The sequence below is a fragment of the Anopheles aquasalis genome, chromosome 3, assembly GCF_943734665.1.
Source record: "Anopheles aquasalis chromosome 3, idAnoAquaMG_Q_19, whole genome shotgun sequence".
NCBI lineage: Eukaryota > Metazoa > Arthropoda > Insecta > Diptera > Culicidae > Anopheles > Anopheles aquasalis.
In genome coordinates this window covers 15,415,001-15,437,500 of record NC_064878.1, presented here as the reverse complement: position 1 = coordinate 15,437,500, position 22,500 = coordinate 15,415,001, and the positions used below count along the sequence as shown (strand labels likewise).

The window sequence follows — 22,500 nt, the reverse complement described above, 5'->3', positions numbered from 1 at the left end:
CGTCGACATTCTGCGGCCCATTGCCTCGCCGTTGTCATGCCGATGGTCCATTTTGTGAATAAACAACGTTGGTTCATCCACCAACGAGTCCACGGCGACCCCGACGAGAGCCAGCGGTATGGCCCGGAGGAAGGAACGCAGTTCCCCTCATCACTGGTACCGTTCTGCTCGGTACTCTCTCTCTCTCTCTCTTTCTCTCTCTACCAGTAGTGGTCAGAGGGTTCGTCTACGTCGTCGTTGTCGGGACGGGAACACTAACATATGATTGTGCGCGGAGTGCGGGAGCTCGCGAAGCCACCGCGAAGGTTAACTACCCGTTGGCTCCCGGCTGCGCGGTCGCCCCTTTAACGGTTTAGCTTGAAAGTTTCAGCATTTTACGCGCCACGTACGCGCCACTGTGTAATGTTAATCGATAGACACCCGGCAGGTGTTCGATGTGTAATAGCGAACGTTATTAGCATTCCGGTGCTGCACGTGGATGGTGGCATCACTGGCACCACTTTCTGCTCCAGCGCCTGCGACGGCTTACGGTAATATCCTTCCTCTGTGGCACAGTGTTAGCGAGTGTGATTTGAGAAGTGACTCATCTTCGTGGCTCAATTTTTCTTTTAATCCATTTCGAAAACTAAAACCTTGTCGCGCTTTTTCGTCGAAGTGAAGTGCAGAATTTGCCTCCATTGCCCGGTTGAAACTGAAAACAAATCGAAAAGAATCAATCAATTCCGTTGTTTGGTCGAATTCGGGCGCGGGCGCACGACGTGACGACGAGGATGCACCACCTACCACAACAGGTTGCCGAAGACGTCGAGCTGGCGGTGCCGATGGTGTGCCGATGCGCTTGCAATTTATGGTAATGCCGAGCGTGCTCTCGTCCTCTGTGCCTGTGTACTATGTAAACGGTCCGCCGACTGTGCGGTCATCGCGTGTCATAGAAAAAGGGGGGAGAAGAATAAAAGGCAGAGGAAAGTTAATTAACGGTTGACTTGCGCGTGGGTGTGCGGTGTGGGGTAACAAAGGGCAAGTTCAATATCGGCGCGCAGTCTCTCCGATGATCCGACGGAGCGTAAGTTAGCCGAGTGGCAGTGGAGAGAGTGATGCTCCGTCCGGGGAATTCGATGTAATGCTAAATAGGGTGCTCCTGTGCCGTGCCGTACCATCGCCAACAACAATACAATGGGTTGCAACACTAGTCAGGAGATTCCGCCGAGCTACGGTGGACAGAAGACGACCGATTCGGCGGCCGCCCTCGGTGACCTGCTGGAGGGCGACATCGAAGAAGGTAAGCCAATAGCGCAATTTAAACTCTCGCATCAACGGTTGGGTCTCGTCAAATCTCTTTTCCATTTTCATTCGTTATATTACACAAGTTCGCTATTTACATTTCGCGTTACCTTATCTACAATCCTAAAACGTATAAAAACTATTCTAGAGAAAATATACTTTACTTCACGTTATATCGCCAGGGAATACAAGTTTGATTCTCTTTCGCTGCGAACGTTCTTACTCTAAAACCTAAACCAGAAAAAGTTAAATCGCGCATGATGGAGACGCCAGATTTTCTGCGCCGAGCTACAGAGGGCGCTGCCGGCACCTTACGCAAATGTTACGCGATTCATCGTTGCCGCCTCCATCGTTTGCACAAAAAAAATAATAAAAAACGAGGAAAGTGATCTGAAATTTGCTCGTTCTTTTGGATGCTGCAATGTTCGTGAGGACTTTCATTATTATTTGCTGAGAATTTAACATTGGTTTACATTCTAACCATCAAGTGATATACCAATTTTCTGGCTCCCTTTCTTCCATAGTGGACGCACGGAGGAAAAGGAGCCAGAAAAATATTATTTACTATAAATTATTATTATCAATTGGAAACGGAACACCTAACGAAAAGTTACAGGCCGATTAAGAGGCTTTTAGTTCGATTTATTCCCCATGGAACTATTCCTAACAGTGAGCGATCGTCGTTTTGGCTCTGAACGGTTCTGTTTTTTTTTTATTTTCTGCTATGCAACCGATTTATGTACCGTCTAATCGTTGCTTAGTACCTGTTGAATTTCTAAATTTATCTAGATCAATTTTCGATCATTCTATTACCAAATCCTAGCATTTATATCATCGTATATATCTGCACGTTTTTTTACATTTACTTACGCTGTTTTACGAAATGTAACGCAATTATTTAATTTACCAGCGACGGATTTTGTTGCACTTTAAATGGCGAATCTCATGCTACGAAAATAACAATATAAGTCGCCGCTGTAAAACAAACAAGAGAGAAAGAGAAACGATGAATTTCACCAAAAAATAATAATGACCCCCTTTTTCCGATAACCTAATTTCCCTGTGCACGGATTCAATCACGATGGTAATATCGATGAAAGAAGCGCGGCCGATAACTATTACATTGCGCCAGCGATTGCGCGCCGTTTCGGCTTTCCGTTTTCCTTCCTCTGTTTCTTTTTTACGGCCAATAAAAATTCAAAAATCCCACGGCCTTCTTTGTTCCTTTCTCCGCACGCAATACGAAGCAAAAGCTTCAAAACGCATCCTGCCTAAAGCTCCTTTGCACACAGAGCTACTCGAAAGTGTTGCCACGATTTCGAGTAGGCACGGGTGGATTCGGGCGCCTACTACTACGCTGTCTCGCGCGGTCTCCGAAGTTTTCCGAGCGCGTGTTGGTGATCGAGTCGTGGCGTCCGTGCCGCCAGCTGCGCTGGCACGACGGCGATGGTGGTCCCGGTGGCCTAGTGCTCCCGATGCACTGCTGCTACCGAGGTTCGGTCTTTGTGCGAGCTTTCAAGGCTGCTCACTCCGAAGTCATACTCGCAGCTGTGCACACCGCGAAACTCACACTCCTTGACCGGGCCCACGAGCCACACGACATCCAGCCATCCGTCTCAGCTTCATCGCCATCGAGAGCGCGCGCGGCCTTCTAACGGTTCCCCCATTTTCCACCGTCCGCCCTCGGCTCGGTGATCCCAGCAGGTGTGTGCGTTTGTCCGCGCGTGTGTGAGTCTCTGCCCTCCACCCACCCACCCTCGCTCACTTCCAGTTGCGTAAGCGTGCGTTTCCGCGTGTGGCAAGGAAGCAAATCGGGAAAACGGCATCGATCCAGCACGGATCCTTTTTTTACACCGTCGAGCTACGAATACATACAGGCGCGCCTCGGATTCCCGACCTGAGACTTGTGTGAAGTGAGTGTGCGACAACAGAAACTATCTCCGTGGTGCACCTCCCACTATCTCCTCCGCACCTGCTCCAAGGACACCGGAAACCGGGTTTAAATAAGGTAAAGTTCTCTTATCTTGCCAGCGGTGATCTCACCTATACACCAAAAACACTTCCTACTATGTGGGCCACGACGCCCGTGCTACTAGACACAACGGCCCCGTTATCTGATCCCGAGCGGATCAAGAGACCGGAAAGAGGTTATAATAAATTATTGTAATTAAAATGATTGCCTAGCATCGTCAGCATCGCGATGGAGCTAAAGTTGTTTAGCGGTTGTGTAGTTTTTGGGCGTAGGAAACTTTTCCACATTACAACACGAACCTCGTGAACGTTGTACGTCAAGAACGGCCATAAAAGCCACGACATTCCATACGGAGTCACAAAATCTTAGCCAGCTTCTTAAGCATGAAACATGTTCCGATGAATAATGTAACTGTTCGCTAACGTATACAGCGTCTCGCCCGGAAACGTAAAACGCCCGACGGTTGTTGATTGGCAGCACCGGGGATGTGGAAATCTAATGTGGCCCCGTGCCTTCCTCTCAGCCTCACCCGAGAAACCATAATTCCGTAATTTCCGATCCAATGCGCCCTCGAGGCTTTATTGATTTCGTCGCTTCAATTTTTGATGCACTTCCTGATTCCACTTTTGGTGGTTGGCAACGGTAGGTTCGGAAATCGACCGAAAAGTGGAGAAACCAAAGCAACCGACGCTTTCAGTAGCACCTGATATCGATTCATGAACCGACCGAATGGGTGCTGATCAGGATACTGTGCTGCTTTGATTTCAAGGAACTGCCCTGACGCCCTGTTACTACCCTGACTTCGGTGGCAGTAACCGAATGGCCTCGAGAACGACTTCATCGAACGACTCCCGGTGTGGTGCGCGATTGCATAAGCAGGTATTGCCGAAAGCCGGAATCGCCGCATGGTCGCTACTTTTCAAGTGATTTAGATTCCTTCCTTTCCACCATCCTCTCCTCCATCGGCGCTTTCATTTTGTGTCGTTGATGGTGTGCGCTGTTAGCGCTTCTTCATGAACTGTCTGGCCCTCTTGGCCGACGGATTGTCATCGAGGATGAGAATCCACTTTCCACGACGCCAGGCTCCGGGTCGAACTTCAAACGGATTTGCCTCCATGGTACGCTTGCTTGGCTGTCGCCAACAGTGGCCAAGGGCGCCGTGATGTAAGAAGACTGCCCCCCGGGGGTCCATGCTTCGCCTATTGATCGTACGCTGCGCTCGGCGTTCGCGCGAAGGTCAAACTATAGCGCTCGAGAAGCTAGATATCACGTATCGCAGCGCCTCGAAGCAGGGTAATTGATTTTCTTGTGGCCTCTTACTCGGCATTCATGAGCCACACGTGGTGCTTCTTCTAAATGGATTCTAACGGGCAGATGAGATACCGTCAGCAAATGATAGCCGGTGTCATGGCGCTACTTATGGCCTTCGAACGAGCCATCACGATTCATTAGCACCTTGCTTTGCCTTCGCTCCCTTTTTGACTGATATGTTGCTATCAAACTTATGGCCCAGAACATAATGGCTTCCGAATGGAACACCTTGTGCTAAAATCTGTCCCACAGGTGCTCCGGCTTCCGATATGTTATTGTATCATTCCATCACGGGCATCATGAGCGTCCGGGAGTCCCACACCGTTACCAGTTTATGAATAAAATTATCGGCAAACCTTCCACGAACCGGAACCGACGGTGGAAGATGGATGCAAAAATAACAACCGCGCTTATTCCAGCGCGCCAGAAATGCTTCCTCCCCCCTTCCCCACAAAATGACACCACAGGTCTAGCGGGCGAGAGGTCGATAAGAAGTACGGCGCGTTTGTTTGTTTTTGTGCGAGGATCCTATGGGAAGAGGGCATCCAAGGGGAGGCTAGTGTATCACTCTCCTTCGCTCTCTCTCTCCCTGTCCACCTCTTGGTGAATAGTGGGCCACCAGAGGGAGGAAGGCCATTTTGTTTATCCAATTTGATATTCCCGTTCCCCAGCGGTGAACAGGAAAGGGGTGCGTGGACCGTCGAAGCCCAAGTTCCGGTATAGCAACTTCCGGTAGCCCGGTAGCGGAAGGGTGGTGGTGTTTCGCATGAATAATGGCCACCGCACCCGTCCGGTGGAGTGAGCATTAAGTGAGCTCGCTCGATTTGCATTCCCTGGCGATCGCAAGTGAACGGGTTTCTGCTTCCTGTTATTGTGATGGTAGACGAGCAGCCAGTCTTGTTATCAAATTATCGCGAATGAGGCGAATGAGATGAAAATCATATTCGTTGATAAATCGCTTTCGCGCGGATGCTAATTCCGCCCGCAAGACACGCGCCCGCACCAGAACACCAACCACAGCACAAAATGGCTTCGCTGGTTGCTGCGATGCTGGGGATTAAAATTCATTTTAAATAATGTCTTGTCGGCGTACGTGCGTGCGAGCGTTTTCATTTCTGGTGCTGGTGCGGTGCTTCAGTAACAAGAGGTCCTGTGTGTGCGTGGTACACCAATACACACTCGGTACCAGCAGCAGCAGCAGCAGCAGCAGCAGCAGATGCTCATTATTCGTATACATTTGTGCTCAGAGTATCGTTATGGAAATGAGAAGGGAAAGGGAAGGTACACACCTTGCGGCAGCACCAGGAGCACCAGGAGCAACATTCTGGGCACCCATTAGTCTCGAGCACACGAAGCGAATGCTGCTGGTGGCATGCGTAACCCTATCCCGTGTGCCGTTCCTATCACCACCAGTCCTTGGGGCGGGGCAAAAAAAAGCGCGAAAACAAATCCTTTTCCACCGCAATCCGGTTCGGGTGGTACGGCAACAAAACACTTGCCAGCCATTAAAGTGCTCTTCTCTCTCCAAACGAAAGCGGCACACCGGGCACAATGTGCGATATCTTCATCGCTGCAGGCACGGGGGCTTTGATTTATAGGGCCCTCCTGTCTCCCCCCTTGGATGTCTACCCCAAAACACATACCGACCACCGACCATCGAATGGGAATCAATCGACAGACCAAAGGCGCGCGCTCGCTACCGAAAGTTGTTGCGAAATTGTAAATGACAGGCAACACGGTGGGGGAACGTGACGGGATTACGAATTGCACTCTCTCTCTCTCTCGCTCTCTCTCTGTAAAACGTTCTCGAGTCGTATCGAGTGGTAGAGCAATGCAAATCGAACGCTCTGGAGTTCAACTGATCGAGAGAATTGAAAGGAAGTGTTATGTCAGCGTTATTGGCAGATGGGTACTGTTTGGGGGGCGAAGCAGGGGCATGCTAAGAGGAGTGTCCGCAGTGCCATTCCCCGGAAGCTGGAAGCTGCGCAATGGAAACCGGTTTACTATCATGTCGGTGAGTGAGGGAGAGTTGGAAGAACAAAAGGAGAACTAATGAGAATTGCAATCGAGAATCAAACATTCAGCAACTATTACGGCTGAACGGAAATAGAACTCGCCTGCTACCTATTACATTGTAGCAACTGCGTATTCTAGTTACATCTAGTAAGCCAGGGAGCGCGCGTTTTACAGCGCGCTTGTTCGATCAAGTGTACCTAACCTCACAACCTGCGCTCACCACTCGCGAACGCTGAAAGCTGCTTGTGAAAACACTTTTTCCTGATCATGATGATGATGATGATGATAGGCAGCAGCGTGACAGGCAGCGCAGCGAGCAGGTCGAAAAACGGGGCTCGAACCTAATTATATGAAACAACCTCAGCCACTTTCCACCATCATCCATTTACAGAGGGGGCGGTACTGCAACAGGGGCTTTGTATGCAATCGTGGCCCGTGCCTGCCAATCTCGGTTTCGGTTGGCCTCGTGCCATCACTCCGTGACACCGGAGGGGGGCCGCCCGGGATGCCCGGAACCACATGCAACATGCATCAATAGGCAAACACGGCGTCTAGGTCAAAGGACTGAAATAGTGGCCGCGCGTGACGGGGGAGAGGGCGCCATTCAGTGTCGAGCCCCTGGCACGACACGGCCCAATTAGCCTGCAGACTGTGGGGAAGAGAAGCACTTAGCGGCCTATATCGTAACACGTGTATGGTCGCCTGGTAGCGGTGCTGGAGCTGATGCACTGCTTTACATGCCCAGACATACCTGCTATACCTTGCTACAGACAATTGCCAATCACCAGCGACAGCAGGAGCAGCACCAGTTCCTTTCAAGTGACTGTCGGTTTGGAAACGGTTTGAAGAGCCGGCACTACACGCCAGGACACGAACCATCCATCGATCCACTACTTAAACCAGACACACATACACCCATGCTCACACTTGTGCCCTCCAGGAACTGAATAAATGATCACATCGGGTAATCCTTTTTATTGAAATCGATAAATCAACCAGCAGCGCCACAGCAACAAGATGACGGCGACGACGACGACGACGACGACCATGAAGAAGAGGTTAACACCGGTGTTGAGGCGGAAATGGATTCCCATAGGCGTTTCCATCGGTTGCACAACCACCACCACCACCACCACCACCTCACAATATGTCACACGAACGGTGAAGCCTAGTTGATCCGCGAGAACTAGCAGCAAAAGACAGACACAGAGAGGGAGAGACCGGGCGTGCGGCCTAAATCCGTTTTGTGGTGATGGTCGATACCCGCTGGGAGACACTCCTGGTGGCGGTACACCAGATGATGGTGGTGAAAGTGAATCGAATCCCCGTACACCTGGCCCCAAATGGAGAGAAATGTGTCTCCAGGGTTGTCACCATTCTTCGTTCTCCTACTTCCTGATGGTGGACCTCGGAAAAGCTCGACAAATATAATGGGCCCACTGCTCCTGCTGCTGCTGCTGCTGCTGCTGCTCTGTAATTGCAATCTGGCCGGGGCACTAGCCGGAAAAAGCCGGCCTTCGAACTGACGTCAGAACGTGAAGGTAGACGATGGTCGTGCTGCGTGTACATAAGCCCCCCGCTTTTCCGCTCGCGACCATCGCTACAAAGTAAAGGCGAAAGCCCTCCAACTGTCTCCAAACCGTTGAAGAGGCCTTAAAACCTTCGCCCCTAAAGTGGACGGCTCAACGGTCGCTACTTGCTGCACACACGGTAGCTTCCCGGGGATCGATCCAGGGTGCTTCTCGGGTGCTTAGTCCTTAGCTGTGGCTGTCGAATCCGTACCGACAGACACAGACGGACGGACGGACGGATGGATGGATGGATGGATACACGGATAGAACACGCCTGCCCGTCCTGGGGACGGTAGAGGCACCGAACCCGATGGAACACAATGGCGGGTTTAACACTCGAAACCTTAAATTGTAAAGTGAAATCGGTACGTAACAGGCGGCAGGTGGCCGGACGAAGGAGGAACATGATACAAGGCGGGGATTTGCCATCATTTGTGGCCACCGTTTGCCAGAACAGCAGAACCAGTGAGTGACGCCAGGACAGAAGTCACCGACGGAAGTTATGCGAGAACGAATGCGAGGGCGCTTTCCGCCATTGATTGACGACGATGACGATGTGCGATGGAGCGTGACGCAACCGTTGTGCGATCGAACGGGGCCTGATTAGCCGGCAGGCTGATCGATCGAGCTTGACGTCGAAGCCAATAGTGTTCCCCTCGTTCCCAGCTCGTTCCGGATGCATCAATCAGTCGTGACCAATCGATGGCCGGATCCGTGACGCTTGCCACGTTGTTGGCACGAGGAAATGGGCAGCAAATGGATATCATTCGTAACACGCCCCCCTGACGGTGTTGGCGAGGGGATAGTTGTTGTGGTTTTTGACATAAATCACTCTCCACAATACCGGTCATTCAGGATGATGGTCCAGGACATCTACAATCTGGTGGGCATGTAATGCGTCACGGATATGATATTGATGGACGTGAGGGGTCCGGGATTGGGATGGATTGGAGTATCAAAGTGATAAATAATTAATAGTAATAGCACTCAGCACAATTTGTGTGAGGAGATAATTGGCTTGAGTAGTAATCGATTCTGGTCCAACTAAATTCCAAGAAAGTGTAGAGAGTCAAAGTTTTTGTAAATATATCGGCGTGTCCTTTATAAAAATGCAGAATGCTCTATTATTCTCTTCTTCGAAACCAAAATGTTCTGTAAATGTCAAGCGAATCATAACAGAAGACCTGCAGCCCACAGCATTGACAGTCCAAGGGTCCGAAGGTTGCTCTCCAACTTCTTCCAAAGCACATAAATGTCCTTCTTGGATTCCATTGAATGCTATATTCGAACGGAGTTCACATGAACAATTCGTGACGACCATCATCCAGCACTAGTTCCTCGGAACACCAACCATTTGCTCACTCGTTTGCTCTGCCGTTACGCAACGGTGAAGAAACTTTCGCCATGGCCACGGCCAGGGACTTCCTCTCACCACAGAAGTGGTATGCCCCACTCTTCTCCAGGGGGGGACCCATCGAGTGACGCACCGAACGTGCACGCTGGGTAGCTTCTACCGTAAGGCCAACATCCTTTTCTCTATGGCAAACTAGACATGAAATATGAATGCTAACATCGAGCGGGTGGCCCATGGATGGAGGCAGTGGCAGTTAAAATGCGGAGTTTATTGAATTTACAATGACACATAAAAGAAAACAACTTTTCCATTATCGAAAGTGGGGCGCCTGTGGCCTCTGAAGTACCTTTTCCAAGCACATCGCACAGCCTACTGCTGCCTACGGTGCGTCACTCGATACGAGTCGTTGTATCGTTCACTAGGACCCTCCGTCCTATCCTAGCAGCCTCTGGAGTTCCTATTTTTTAATTGAATCTCCCGAAGTGACTACCCCAAAAGCGTGTTATGTCCAGCCAATAAATAGTGCCAACCAGGGACACGATGTGGAGAAGCGTTTTTAGACCAAAGGCATAAAGTGAGTCAGTGCGCACATCGGGACATCGGGAGCTTGTAATCAATACATTGATTTTGATTTCTTTTTCCTTCATTTCGTCACCACCACCAGCGGGCGCTGTGTAACCTGAAACCACTCGGTTCGACGAGGACACCGATTAGGTTTCACCTGAATTTAGCTGCGCTCACTTTCCACCTCCCACAGCGAGCTGGCACTCCCATGTCTGCGTGTTCCCAAATCGTGTCAACCGGAGCGCACCTGATGGGTTGGGATGCTTTTAATTAAAATCAGATTCACACAATTTCTTCGCTTTTCGGTTCAGCGTACTCTCGGGGCAGCGTGTTTACTTTCCATCTTCGGTGCAATCACTCCCACTGGAGGACGACGGTGCTTGCCACACTTGCCACCCCGATGGAGTGTTTGATTTGTGAGACACCGGCACAGCCCCACGGCACTGGCCCTTTCTTCTCGCACAGCAATCGAAGTATAGTTCGTCCCAGAAAAACCTTTGCGACGACTATTCCGTACCACGGTCCCCTGGTGGTTTGGGAGGGAGGTGATGGGGTCGTGCGAGAAGAAGGTTTGATGCCACCGAAAGCATGGGTGTCGCATGATAAGAAAGAATGGCAATGGCGAGGGAATTCAATTTGCATTTGCCACTAGACTACGGTGTCTATGAGGATCGTACATCGAATGTCGATCGAGTTGGTTCTGTTCTTGCTCACGCTAGAGTCGCTTTGTCTTTGAAGAGCTAGTGGGATAGTGGGTGTTTTAGCATAGATAGTGGCTGGCATTGGTGTTTAATGGATAAGCATTGTGTGGTTACGTGTGGTCTGGAGATTTGATTTGTGGCTCTGGTGGCCATTGCCTAGCATCGCCTGCATCACTGCGGTGCGTCGGAACTGTAAATCTTAGTGAAGAATGGTTGTGGTGCACGGAATTGTTGATTATACTGCGTATTTGTTGCAACCTTTTGTATGATAGACTTGTAGGAATTTCAAATTAAAATGAGAACACACATTCGCACACTGTACAATTGTGTTCTTTGTAGTTTGCATTACACTTGGGAGAATACAGGGTGTACCATAAAAAATGAGAATGTTTTCATTGCTCAGTTTTGCATATTTTTTCAACACCAATGTGGCATTATGGGGTATTGGTGTATTCGAGAGACTCATATCTATCAAATAATGTATGCAAAATAGACGTGCAATAGATGTCTGTTCGGAAAAATGTACTCAAAGGCGACAGTGTCCATATTGCTTTGCGCCCAAGAAAAATCTCATATCAATAACAGCGGTTCTACGATGTAATCTTGGCATTCTTTACTGGATTAATCGTTCTATTCATGAAGGGCCAAGGCCTAGGAAACACGTTAATGGTCTGCAACGATCTAAGCGCACTGGAAAAGTGGTCAGAGCAAACGATAGCGAAATTCAGTGCGATCCATACGAAAGCTTGCAAAAGAGTCGAATATCTCAAGATCCTCCATGCATCGGTTGGCTAAATATGACCTAAAAGCAACCTATAGTGCTACGGTGAAGCGTAATTTAATAGTTGGAAGGATAAAACATCTTTGATATGAGGGATCGACACATTTGTTTTCAGTTTTGATGACGAAGAAACCGGTCATCGTCACATTAAATTGAATATCGATGTTTATATAAATTTTTTGAAGGGACAAGATTCACCATGGATTAAAGCAAACTTCGATACTCTAAAAAATGTTGAGTTTCAGCAAGATTGAGGCCCATGCCATACGTCTAAACGGACTCAAACATGGTTGAAGGATAACATGAATTTTTGGTCGAAAGATTTATGCCCTCCATGCGGTACTGGATTTAATTTGTTTGGGCTATTCAATATAGGCATTCGTTCGGCCTAAGACCTGTGAATCGTCACACCAATACGGCTGGCTCACTGAAATCGTTTATCACCAAACCCTTCGTCTTCTAAGTTGGACACCTATGTTACCGACAGTGTTCTCGAATTCATAACCGCTTGGAGAAATTAATTGAGAAAACAGGGCGGCAAATCCACTAATTTGGTTTGTTTTTGATAAATAATGAAATATAGAGCCAATTTAGATATTTTAAAACAGTAGAAAACCTACAAAAATGGCTTGAAACTTCGATATCATATATCTCATTTTTTATGGTACACGCTGTACTCCGCATCGATCGATGTCGAGCTGTTGTCAATCGTAACATTGTACAATACATCCCTGTATTCAATCGATCCCTGTTGTCAATCGTAACATTGTACAATACAGAAAACTAACGAAGGTTGAAAGGATAACCCCGAGAAAGAGTAAAAAAGTAAATTTATCGCTTTCCTATCATTAGCCACCATTCTTTGGTTCTAGCGGATCTCCAATTACCTCTCCTTGTGCCTTCACTGTGTCGCACTCTCGCAAAGCATCATTACACACATCAGCCGCACCCAGGCTGATTTGAAGCTGTAACGACACACCAAGGTCCACTGCATAACCAGCGCAACCAATACCGGCTACCCAATGGACCCCATAGACCTTGGGTTAAACAAACCCCGCTATATCCTTGCCGGCCAATCGTCGTGTCGGTCGGTTGGCCAATAAAAAGTCGTATTTTGCTCGAGGTTCCGATGAACCGCGCGATTAGCCACCGTTCCGAAACGATTCCGCCAAAGCCAAACGGCCCTACTCGGTACTTGGCGGACCGTGCCGTCCCTGTTCTGTTCTTGTCCACCAGTAGTGCCATCGAGACTGGCCACATGTGTGCGTTTGTAGCCCTGTATGCACCAGACTCGAGTGTCCAGAAGTGAATCCGGTTCGAAACATGGAAACACATGAGCTCCAGAGGACCAGAGCTAATGGAAGAATAGATTAGTACGGAGTGCTGGCTACCCTGGGCTGAAGAAAAAAAACGAAAGAAAAACCCCTTGACCAGAGCACCAATAGACAGATAGAGAGATAGAGAGAGGGAGAGCGAGAGCGAGAGACACTTTGATCAACATTTCTATTTGGCTTTTGGCCCCACACCAGCGTCCTGCCCGGTTCGTGATCATGAGTCCGTCCACCATCGACTGAAAGGTGTCATTAGGTCGCCTGACCTGCCACTGGCCACTGGCCGCTGGCCACTCTTATCGGTTTGCGTTACGCCACACCGTTTCTTGCACCACACCGGACCACGCACCGGAACACAAGCATTAGCCCGGAATGAATATCTATTTGCTGAGCTGCGAACCGAGAGCTGAAGCGAGATGTCTTTCGCCCTTCTCCGTCGGATAGGAGAGCAGATAGGATAATCGGAAAGGTATTACCATCCACATATATGGCCCGGACGGAACGGACGGGGGGAAAAGTTGGTTTCACTTGGGAAATCGATTGCTTGGAAAACACATCTTTGATTGTGCCAGCACCAGGCCAGACCGGCTGGACGTGGATCAGCGCGGCGTGTTCGGAAAGGAAAGCGACCAGGTGCCTCTCCTGCTGTGTGCCAACGGGAGGGGGTCCTTTCACAAAGTGTCGTAAATAATTAAACATTCAGCAGCCAGAGTAGCAGCAGCAGCAGCAGCAGCAGTAGCAGCAAAAGGTACGGTAGGGATCTTAATTAAAATGTATACAAGCCCGGTGAACCCGGTGTTCGATCGGGTGTCTCACTGTCCTCCGTGGTGCCTGGAGCCACGGACCGTATCCTTCCTTTGAGAGCCATGAAAGCCACTCGATGCTCCGCCTGGAAGAGAAAGAAGCAGAGTCCATACCATTGGGTTGCTTCGTTGGCTGGCTGGCCTTTGCTGTCGGATTCTGTCTCACGCTGGTCCCCCCCCCCCCCCCCCCCCCCCCGCAGGGCTATCCAGAAGCTTCAATCCAAGGTGACCAGGTGTGAGTGTAATTAGTATTGATTGCGATTGCTACACGGTGCCAGCGGACACTTTCTCGTGCCATTTTGCTTGCCACCTCCTGTCTGTACCTCTCAACCTCTTCCTTCCGGGGGTACATGTGCTAATTGTGCTCGATCCGATGTCCGACACGCCGGCGGTACTGGCTGCTGGTGTTCTGCACTTTGAATGGACCCCTTTTCCCATTCATAGTGGACACCGGAATCGGTCGGTGCTGTCGGCGGAAGTGTACAGGTGAAAAAGTTGCCCGGCTCCACGCCGGTGGTAACAGCTGTTGCATTTCTTGATTGCACCATGGTTTTGCACCTATGCTGGCCAACCCCGGGCCATCTGCCATCCCGGGACCGGCAGTGACCACAAGCTTTAGCAATCAGCAGACAAGCTGCAGCAGCCAGGGCGGCGGTCACCGTTGAGCGGATTCCAGCGCAAATTGGATTAAACTATCTTTGTGGCTCCGGCGGCTCCGGCTGCTGCTGCTGTAGGGGTCGACGGATTGCTGGCACGCGGGCAGGCAGCGCGAGTTGAGGAGAGGTTAAATGCTTAAGACCTTGCCAACAGGCCGCCATCGTGTGCGCGCATGATGAGCGATAATATGTGAGGTTACGGGAGGCATCGGAAACCGGGTAGTCATGGTGGCCGCAGCATTGCCACCGTCAAGCACCGTAATCAGCAAAATGGAAACTAATAAACGGCTCATGACCGGAGAGTATTAACGTGTCGCCCGGTAATCCACCCCGACAGCCGACCAAATCGACATCGCCAAATGTCGACTGCAATGGCTACTAGGCTCCACAGGAAGGGCAGGCCATTTTTCTTCCGCAGAATAATGTTTCTCCTGCTGCTGCTGCTGCTGCTGCTGCTACGGATTCGAATTTTTCAAAATCATTGCTCAATTTGCAATTTATCCAAAAAAAAAAAAGGTGGGCGAACCGGCAACCGATCGAGTTTCCCAAAGGGGAGCGCCGGTTGAATCGATTCGGTCGTTTGGAAAATTTGGCGTCAGAATTGGCTTTATGCCAGGCACACCGGAACACCGAACGGGGACCGGGAATAGGCGGGAAGTGGCGTTCCGTGGTAGCACGCGACCCGCATCGAGCGGTGAATTGAAGGCAACGGAGCGATTCCGTTTCCGCGTTCGACAGCGAATGGGAACGCCCCTAACCACCATCGTACGGTCCTTGGAGGGAAGGCTCTCGGAGCGTAGGCGGCCAGGAGGGGTTTGTGGTTCACCTTTCGTTCACCTGGCAAACGGAAAACGCTACACGAAACCACCACCAGCAGCAACGCCAATAGGCGGAAGCTCGTCCATAAATAATATCATCTATTCGTTCTGCCATCGTCGTCGTTGTCGTCGTCGTGGTCGCTGCCAGTGGAATCCATCCAGTAAAGCCACGGTACGAAACGGAACGCTCTAGGTGACCAGCGACCCTTTTGGAAGGAAGCAAAGCAAAAGTCTTAGCTCCGGACCGGTGCACATCGTCGCCGTGCGTCGTCATAAGCGGATAGAAGTCATCGGGCGCATTTGGAATCGGTCACGGTTCAGTGGATTCCCGTTTTTCCTTTCCGCTCTCTTTTCGGTATCGCCTTTTTGCGGAAACAGATGACCAGATCGCAGGCAGACGAGGACGACTGCCACCGTGAGCCGGAATAATCATATTTTGCCTGATATCCAGATAAATCTACTCGATCCCCTATCCAAAGGAGATCCATTTTGTTTCGTTAGGTAGCGGAGGGCGGTTCTGCTGGAGAGGTAGCCGTATAGAGCCGAGTGCTTGCCTAGCGACAGAGCTATTCCTGGATGATATTTTTCGTGAACATGCCATGTCCTGATGGAGCACTCTTTGTGTCTCGCTGTGTCTGTTTGGCTTTTTGCTTCTGTAGTACAAACATATAGACAAAACCTGCAGGATATGTGACAGTATCCTCCTTCCACCGTGACACAACGTTTTGACATAACAAGAGCATTAATTTACCGAATACTGTCCATTGCTCCTACTAGAACTACTACTCTACGACCACTGCTGGACTCACAACAACACAAGCACACTCGACATCGATCGATGATTACCACACCGTATGTACCGTTCGAGCTCGTTTGAAGTGGAGCCTCCTAACAGTAGCTGCTAGCTACCTTGTCACTACTATGGACTATGGACATGTCCTACCCTCACTCATGCACACCCGACCGCCAGTTCCGACCTCAAAAAGCTCGTCAAATGTGCGGCGAATACAAAATGCTTTTCATCGTTGGTCCCGCAGGCTCTCCAGCCTCAACGGGACGACCTTCCGACGGTTTTTGGGGGCTTGGAGGAAAATGTCACAACTATTTTACAACAATTTTGCCCCCCTTGCTACCCCCTGTTCCTCTTGTTCGATCGAGCGCGAACTGAGATACTTCTTTGGTAAGAGCCGTTCTCCGGTACGGCCCCCGCCGGGAACATGTAAACACGTTCGTGTCCCACGGGATCAGCCATCAGCCAGCCTCTTGGAAGAGGTGGAGGGGTTGAGGGCCTCGAGGACGCCCGGATAGCCGGAAGCGCGAGCCCACTCGGTCCACTATCTAGGTCATGTTTCAGGTCCCTCCCCCTCTCTCTCTCTCTCTCCTTCCGCGTGTTGTAATAATCCCCTTCGGTTCGTTTTGCTTCGTTTTTTCTTCTTCTGTTTTTCGCTTCCATTCCACGGTCAGCCTCAACGAATGACTGACAACCAAGCATGCGAGCATATCCAGTGGCCATGGCCACTTTCGGAAAAGGATCACCCCTTCGGCCACATCGCACCACGCCGTGCCCGGGGACCGGGACCTTTTGCATAGTTCGTGCATAATTAACGGGGTTTCTCCACATCATTCGGTTCGGTTTGTGTATACCGTGGCTTAGTGGCATGGCCGTGTGTCTTGTGTGACTTCCTTGAACACACACCATACACGTGGTGCGCGCACGTGCAAACACTGGTGTGGTCGAGCAGAAGCGCTGCGTGAAACAGAAGGTTGTGTGGTGTGACCAACGCCCCGTTCCGTCCCATTCCATTCCGTTCTCGGCCACGCTCCCGGCACGAAGCATGACGTGGGTTTTGATGTGAATGTGGCTGTGAATCCTTGGGCCGCCGAGACGTGGAGATAAATCATTCCCGAAGGCAGCGCACCACCGCGGGTCCCATGCCGCAGCAAAACTCGTGTAAGGATGCTGTTGTTGATGCAGGACGATCAATTAGCCCAGGTTAACGCGCCCCGGGAAGGGAAGGGAGAACCAAAAAGGGGCTTTCTGACAAGACAGAATTATGATCAGTCACCGACCGAGACCTAAACCAGCAACAACGGAGCATCGTCGCGGGATCATTAAGAATTGTTTTCTACGCGGGAATTAGTGCGAGCGAACGCCCTTCAACGTGTCAACAGCCACTCTCTTTTGACTTTGCCTTTGCCAAAGGCAAACACTGTGGCCCCCTTGAGTGGGTGGGCATGTGTGCACCGGAGCCCAACACCACCACCACCACCACTACCAACCGAGCGCCATTATTCATTTTGCGGAATTTACATTTTCTTCCCTCGCCTTGGCCTCGCCTTCAATAGAGCGCTCCAGCTAACTACAGCTGCTGCTTCATGGTGCTCGTTCCTCCAGCTGTGCATAGCATGCACCGGCTTTGCTACCACCTCTTGACCACCGCATACGCCCCCCGCTCGGCCAGAGAGAAAGAGCTATTTCTAGAACAAAATCCTCCACCTCCACGGTGGCGGCCGTTGGATACAGATGTTCCTGGTGGATGTGACGGCTCCGGCTTGTTTGTGTCGTGCGTTGAAATGTACGTCAGTGGGCATGTGTGTGCTCGCGGGAACCGGATACTGATGTGAACACAAACGCACGATGCTGTACAGGAGAGCACACGGCGTCAGCTACCTGTTCTAGCAAACGCAATGGATGGAAAAGAGAATTTTTCGCCCAAAATTTAATGATAACTAACGAGGAAAGTTTATCTCGTGGATGGGAAGGAATGGTTTCAACATTCGTTTTTTTTTCGTTGCAAACGAGTGAGCTGAGGCTGAGAGATCCGTTAGCTCATTACGTATGGTTCCCAGGATGGGTTTTCCTTCGACAGAAAGCCACCATCACGGTGGGCAATTATATTAATTAAGCTCGCGCACGTGTTCTCATTCTCTCTCTCTGTTTTTTTGCGATTAAAGATAGCAACACGATGCCGGAACATCCTCTTGTGTTTTCAACACAATCATTTTGAGTTTGAGGCCACCTGGTAGCGCATCTGTTATTAATGAATGTCGGAAGGCAACAATCAGGAGTTTCACGCACGGTTTTTTAAAAACTTGTTAATATCGAAACAAAATATATCGTAGTGTTCACACCTAAAAATAGCGTAGAGATTCTTTGGATCTTTGGAAGTTGCTTTAACGTTTGGAGCTTTAACAGAATTTGGAGCAGTGGCCAAAAAGTTATAGCTGTTCAAAGATGAGTGAAAATAGTGAAGAAATTCGCTATATTTTGAAAATGTTCTACAAAAAAGGGAAAAATGCCACGCAAGCCTCCAATTAAATTTGTGATGTTTAGGGGGACGATGCTGAACCAGTTCATGTAGCATAACGATGGTTCGCTTGCTTCAGTTCTGAAAATTTTGATGTGAAAGATGCACCTCGCTCTGGTCGACCTATCGTTGCTAAAGTCGATGAAATTATTGTAAGGATAGACCAGGATCGTCACATAAGCAGCCATTACATCGCTAAGGAACTAAACCTTCACTATAAAACGGTTTTGAACCATTAAAAAAAGGGTGGCTACAAAAAAAGCGCAATTTTTGGATACCGCATGAATTGTCTGTGAAAAATTTAATTCACCGAATTAACATCTCCGATTCTTTGCTGAAACGGAATGAAATCGAACCGTTTCTGAAGCGAATGGTTACAGGATATGAAAAGTGGATCAAATACGACAATAACGTGCGAAAACGATCATGGTGCAAGAATGCAGAAGCTACACAAACAGTCCCAAAGCCAGGAAGACGCCACGGAAGGTTATGCTGTGCGTTTGGTGGGATTGGAGAGGAATCAATCATTATGAGCTACTCCAGACTGGTCAAACTATTAATTCTAGACTTTACTGTGACCAATTGATGAGATTGGAGCAAGCAATCGAAGAAAAACGGCCAGAATTGGTCAACAGAAATGCCATCGTCTTCCACCATGACAACGCTAGACAACACACATCTTTGATGACTCGGAAAAAACTGGGAGTCTTGGCCGGGAAGTTTTGATGCATCCTCCATATAGCCCAGACCTTGCACCATCGGATTACCACTTGTTTGGTTCTATGCAAAACTCCCTTAGTGGAGTATCGCTACCTTCAAGAGAAGCATGTGAAAACATCGTGTCACAGTTTTTTAACGATAAACCACGGAGTTTTTACACTAAAGGAATTATGTCTTTAGCCGAAAAATGGCAAAAGGTGGTTAAACAATATGGATAATATTTGGTTGAATAAAGTTGCTCAAAACTAAAAATATATCCCTTTGAAGTTTTGCTCAAAATACGAAAAGACTTATTACCCAACCTAATATTATGGCAGGTTTTGAAGTAACTACAGGAGCCCAAGCGAGCACAACAAGCGTTTCACTTGGATTTAGTCTTGGCATGAATGTGTTACGCATTGCTTTTGCGTGCTGCTTAAACTATTTATTACGATTTAATAAGGTGATGTTATTGGTATTGTGGTTTTTTCCGTGTGTTTTCGATCGATCGACCTACGCACAGTTTCGAAATGAACAGCGAATTTAAATTTTTACCTCTACTTTGGCCTGATAAAAACCGCCTCTGATGTGAAAGCAGCTTCAAACAGACGCGTACGATAGCAACGGAGGTCAATTATTAATTTTACAAACAAACGGGAAGCAGGCAATGAGCAGCAATGAAAAAAAAAGCTTTCTGCGAAAATTGGCCAATAGGCAAACGGACGATACAGCAAATGGCAACGATTATTGAAAGGTATTACGGGCTCGTGTTCGGCACGATAAGCTCCACAGAGAGAGAGGGAGAGAGAGAGAGAGAGAGAGAGAGAGAGCGCCAGAGCGATCAGCAAATTGATCTACCCAATCGAACTTCTCCCCCTTTTTGTGCGCGTTTATGGGTGACACTCAATTAAACCGTGCTACTGAAATGAAATGAAGCAAACTCAATTATGTATAGCCCCGCTTCCGATTGCCTCGCCGCAACTGGTACTGCAACCGGCGAGTGTCGAGTCCGAGTGCATCGCGAGTGAATTTAAAGCAAAGCCAAGGTTCCGGTTATTGGGCCTTTCGAGAAGATCTGGAAAGCCCTCTAGGCTGTTAAACTCTGCACTCTCCAGTAGCTCCTTCTAAACTGCTTCTGTTTCAACTGCAGCCAAAAGCCCCTCACGTATGGCTTCCGATTGCCTCATCGCCCATTCTAGAGTTTATGTCCCGGAGTTCCTTTTTTTTTACTCCCCTGTTTCGATTCTAGCATCGCGTGTGGCCAGTATTTGGTCGATGAAATTAATTTCCTACGACCCCTCGGGGGCTCTCTCGAGTGAGACTGTCTCGTTCGCTTACAATTCGCTCGCCATGGCCTGGGCTGGCTGACTGGTTGGTGTTGGTATTCGGATAAGAAACAGACGAAACACCGTGCACCGTGCACACGTACCAGCTCGAAAGAAGCGATTCGTGCTGAGGTCCGGAAGAGGGTTCGGGTTTATGGATGGCCACTTCAGTGGCTCGAAGCCGGTAGGTAAGGTGCCGTACTCATCGGAACGTCACCGGCTATTGGATGCCTAGAACGCAGCGTAGCTGCCAGGCGACTGATAGGATCGCAAAACTTTCGCAAAAGGATGTAAAATTTTAAGGACGTTGCTGCCGTCAGTCCGTTCGTCCCAGGGAGCCACTGGACCGTGGTGGTCGTCGTTTTGCCAGTTTTAGTGTCAGAGTCCCCGCGCCCTGGTCCCTCCCCCGGGTTTCGTGCACTCCCCATTCGGTAGCTGTTGAATAATTGATCTCCCATATAAGAAATAACATTATTTTTCGTTCGTTTCGTCTCGCTGTTTTGTTGGCCCGATCCGGTGGATCGTTTATGGGGTGCGGCCTACAGTGGCTTCGTCGTCGTCGCCATCGTCGCCATCATTGTCGTTTGAGTTATTGAATCGTCGTCGTGCTAGGAATGCCAACATTTGAACCTTCCCATGGGAGGTCCTTTGCAGTTTGGAGAGCATGATTTCATTTATTTCTGCTGCTACCATTCACTCTGCGGCTCTGGCCACTGGTGCCCGTTACTTCGCTTTTATCGTTTCAAATTCACAACCGAAACTGCTGCCTCTGATTTCCAAGCCCGAGGTCCAAGGTATGGAACCATAGAACCGGCCGCATTTTTCGGTTGTTAACGTTGAAGGCGAAATGTGTGGATCAGAGCTTGAGATGGCCATAAAACGGGGGAAAGTAGACTATCGAGCAGTGCCCGGTTTTCCGGTGACATTAGGACAACGACGACGCCAGCCAGCCAATCATGAATGTTGATTGATTGCCTCTGGACAAAACTGTAAACTTCCAAAGTGTCATTAATGATCGATAATGGGAGAAGTTTCCACCCACGGGATTCTTTTTTTTCTTTCATCAAGAAATGGTGCCAGCTGTCGGCGTTTTTCGATCCGATCGTTCCGCTTGAGGAACCACGCGGAACCGATTTTCGATGCGGAACGGTTGCAGTTTTTTTTTGCATCGCTTCAAATCGCTTTTTCCAACTTTCTGATTTGAGTGAGTGAGAGCTGATAAAAATCGTATTACCTTCATACCATCACCGTATCGATCACGAGCATCGTAACGAATATGCAGCCGCTACAACTGTTGCTGGATGCCACAAGATCACGGGTGGGACCTAAAGTTGTGAGTGTTTTGCTCCTGAAGTTTGTTAAGGGTGCGGTTTTCCACTCACCTCACCCCCGTGTGTGTGGGGTGTTTGGGGGTAACACGAAAAAACACACACCACTTGATCCGCTTCAGGGTTCAAGGGCTAAATCGGACGACAAACCAATTTCGGGATGATGTTGAGGACAAGCCCCTAAAACACTTGGACGATTTGTTTCATGTTTCTCGATGTTTTCCTCTTGTTTTTTCCTCCATTTTGAGCTAGGAGCTAGGGTAGGGCTCTTTGCTTAGTGGAAAATCCACTCCAAAAACCACCACCACCACCACCATCACACATACACAAGGACGAGCACGTACACGGAGGAGGTTTCCCGAAAAGCATAAGTCCTCGCTTACCGGTGAGTATAGCCGGTTCCTGGAAGGTGAACCTCCCGTCGTCGTCGACGGCGTCACCGTTGGCATGGTTTGTGGCTTTCGCTTCTGGCAAATTGGTCTTCATCGTCGTCGTTGCTGTTGCTATACGGGTTAGTCAAGAGCTCGGAGAGAGAGAGAGAGATAGCAAAGTGGTTGATGTGCTGGTTGGTCCTCAGTCCCCCGTCCTTCAATCCCGGTTTCCGTTGCCAGCCACGAGTTTTACAACACAAAACGGCCAACCGACCGGGTACCGGCTGTCACCTTCGGTGGCCATGATTCT

General features: G+C 49.4%; 1 protein-coding gene across 1 annotated transcript in view; it reads left to right on the top strand.

Annotated features, from left to right (window-relative positions):
* Positions 1–2,795: 2,795 nt before the first annotated feature.
* Positions 2,796–22,500, top strand: part of LOC126578718 (uncharacterized) — a 52,115-nt gene continuing 32,410 nt past the window's right edge. Inside the window, exon 1 of the mRNA XM_050241564.1 lies at positions 2,796–3,289. The gene's annotated coding sequence lies outside the window, so the exon portion shown is untranslated. The remainder of the gene's footprint in view (positions 3,290–22,500) is intronic.